Source organism: Cebidichthys violaceus, unplaced genomic scaffold (assembly GCF_023349555.1).
Source record: "Cebidichthys violaceus isolate CVI_PGR_0920_01 unplaced genomic scaffold, fCebVio1.0.p SCAF_22, whole genome shotgun sequence".
NCBI lineage: Eukaryota > Metazoa > Chordata > Actinopteri > Perciformes > Stichaeidae > Cebidichthys > Cebidichthys violaceus.
Window position 1 is genome coordinate 8,905,379 of NW_027176395.1, and position 2,679 is coordinate 8,908,057.

The 2,679-nt window shown below is 40.2% G+C and overlaps 1 long non-coding RNA gene across 1 annotated transcript; it reads right to left on the reverse strand.

The window, feature by feature from the left end:
• Nucleotides 1–473: 473 nt before the first annotated feature.
• LOC137877904 (uncharacterized) lies at nt 474–1,624 on the reverse strand. Its single transcript, XR_011103582.1, has 5 exons — nt 1,537–1,624; nt 1,392–1,425; nt 1,133–1,301; nt 896–1,016; nt 474–617 (listed from the first exon to the last, which is right to left on the reverse strand). It is a non-coding gene; the product is annotated as an uncharacterized lncRNA (long non-coding RNA).
• Nucleotides 1,625–2,679: the final 1,055 nt, after the last annotated feature.

A 2,679-nucleotide genomic window follows, 5' to 3' on the forward strand; every position in this document is an offset into this window, starting at 1 on the left:
TTATACTTTTGGCTTATTCCAATTACTAAGAAAGCACACTTTGTTATTACTATGCTATATTACTTTGTACACTACATACTTTTACATCACAATATTATAAATGTATTACCAGTATCCTAAATGCTGAATGAACTTCCCAGATAGTAATCAAACACTTTATTGAAATTCAAATATATTCTTAATATATTATATTTATAATATTACATTGCAAATACACTGCCAAGAATTGTACTATTTGCAAATATATAAAATGTACCAACATCGTAAATCTAACAATTTGCAAATTAAAACTTTAAACACTTTCAAATAATTGTAATATAATGCATTTGAGAAATATAAGAAAAATATACTTAAGAGAGCAAAACATGTTCTGATTTAAGTTTACATGGTACATGTATTGCTAAACAAAACAGAATGACCATGTTTCAGATTAAAACAGAAGAACACTGAACCATCAAAAAGAATTGCACCACTGCAGACTCTCGCTCACTAAATAGAAACACAAACATGATCCACGTTATGTTCCTTTCTTTTGGTTGAACTGCTTGTTCACTTCCGTCTGATGGCCGCTCGCACGGCCGAGGCACTCGTCTGCGGAGACTCTTGAATAACAGCGCCTGTTAAGAGAAGAGACGAGAGATGATGTCACAGCATATTCATACAACATTTTCTTCTATTTTGACTACACAGGAAATCCTGTTAAACCAATATTATGTTTTGAACAGTAAATCAGGATTAACTTGAGGAACTATATCAATATGATATGCTAATATTCCTACCAGTGCAGGTCAAACATATTTCATCACTGGTGGTGTGTTTACCACGAACATGTGATCCTGCTGCTTTATAAATCACAGAAGCCTTAAATTGTCTACATACGACTCAAATTACCGACCTGTATTGGCCTGCACTTTGGCAACGTCCAGTTGTCTTTTAGGAGGTCCCACTTTCCCAGACTTCCCAGTCAGGGTGGACAGTGGAAGGACCTCCTTTGTGAACACCAGGGCAGCCAGCTCCTGGCAAAAAAGGGTCATGCGTGATCGATTAAACTGTCACTGTGCTGCCAGCCAAGGTGTGCTGTATATGAGAGAACCAATGGAACACAATATACAGTTGGAAGATCTCTACCTACCTATTATGAATTGATAGACATTATTCACATATGAATATGACGAGCCGGATCTTCCTTCCAGCTCCTCCTCTATTGCTGACGACCATCATTATGTTGCCTGTGTATTTGTCAAGCTGTGCCAGGAACGTGGCTTGACCAAAGTGGTTGTACGCATGAATTCTGCATTTACCTGAAAAAAAACAGTGAAAGAAATGTTTTATTGCTGTAGCTTGCAATGTTTAAGCAATTCATACCTACTTCCTACTTATTTTCCACACACCTTACATTCCCATAGGCCCATTCACATATTCTACCTAAAGGAGAAAAAAAACCAACAAGGTCAAGATAGAGCCAACATTTCTGCAGAAAACTATGGCTTAGTTCATATAGAACTTATCAATGCCATCATATGTCATGTTACTCACCTGCATTGAGAGGTTGCCTGGACAAGACGTGATCTACTTTGTTGATTCGGCCCCGTAGTGTTGTAGCTGAAAGTAATGGAAAATATTACAAGGTTAGTTTTCAACCAGAATGACAAATAACCAGCTGCAGAGGTGCGTCTGCCTGATCTTGCATTGTACATATTATATTGTATATTATTCCATATTTTGTTGTCAATACACCAAATCACATTCCCTGCATATGAAACTATAACATTAATTGGCAATAAATCGGATTTATTTTATTTATTTTTTCAGGCCACCGCAGTATAACGAGCCACTTATACTGTAATGTCAACCAACTGTGTAAACCTCTCTGCAGTTTAGCTCGTGCCGAACTCGAGCAGCAGGTGCAGCCGGTTAAGATGTAGGTAGCCTGTGTTAGCAAATTACGCAGCCTGAGCGGCATTAGCATAACCAGCTATAGCCTAGATAACCATTAGCAGCAGAAGGGCGTTCCGTCTCGGGGCATCGTGAAACGAAGCATAGTATCAGGCGCGGGTTGCGACAAGCCCCGCAGTGCACGACAACCAGCGTTGTTACCTTTCACGCGGTGTTTCTAGCTAGTGCTGAGCCAGATAGCAAGTGCTAGCGAACCACGATGTGACTATAGCCACATGGTGGAAGTTAGCTGTTGACGCACGCAGCCTGAGCGGCAGCAGCTTGGTGAGCAGAGTGTTCTCTACCGAAGGTCCTCTGCTTTGGAAGCAACGTCGCGACGAAGCCAGAGTATTTCACAATCAGCGCAACTATGCTAACCGGCGCCAAAGCCGCTAGCTCGTGCTAACTCACATAGCAGGCCATTCAGCATCCTCGGACACGTGCTAACCTAAATTCACCAACCTCTCAAATATAATTGTCAAAAGAACCATATCCGTCTTCGTAAAACAAATACTTCTAAAATAACATGTTATTTAAGATGGCAAATGATTGGACTTACCTCATAACTTGGTCCTGCTCGGTCGGTCAGAATCTGAATGCCAAGTCCACGCTCAGTCACGTGTCACGTTGGTGAAGTGACGTTTCCTTACCAGAGCGTCACGTGATGATTCAGTCACATAAAGTTTACTTGATTTGCCTACATTCAGGTTATACATATTTTCAGGTTATTGCATATTTACTTAA